The following is a 535-nucleotide window of genomic DNA, read 5'->3' on the forward strand; positions in this document are numbered from 1 at the left end:
CACAGAACACCTTTTTACCAGCTATAGTGTCCCCTACCTGAGGGGTGCGCTAATTTTTCAGTCTGCGCCCCCGTCTGCTCTCCCCACCCCCTTACCTGTTCTCCGGCGTCTTCTGACATATCGCCATGGCAACCCTGCGGCGTCATTTGACGTCGCGAAGCCAGAAGCTGCACGAGACCAGGTAAGTGAGTTAGAGGCCTCGCACACGCGCTCCCACTGCATTTCATTTAAATGCTTTGGGGGAAGAGCGGTAAACTGCTGCGCCCACCCCAGAAAATCTTACGCCCCCCACTTTGCACACCCCTGCCCTACCCAATGCTTTTAAACAGGTGGCAGTGAAGGGTCCCTGATCATGCAAAGCTGTGCTGTCTACAACCAGTAAAAGGAGCCCAGGAAACCGGCCTAGCAGTCGGTTCTCAAGGCCTGATCACAATCACTGATGGAGAAGGGGACTGGCATTGTTGCTTTATCTAGTGTTGTAGTTTCATGAAGATGTATGAAATGACCAGCATCCAAGGCCTTGAGAAGTGATGGA

This window comes from Ascaphus truei, chromosome 12 (assembly GCF_040206685.1).
Source record: "Ascaphus truei isolate aAscTru1 chromosome 12, aAscTru1.hap1, whole genome shotgun sequence".
Lineage (NCBI taxonomy): Eukaryota > Metazoa > Chordata > Amphibia > Anura > Ascaphidae > Ascaphus > Ascaphus truei.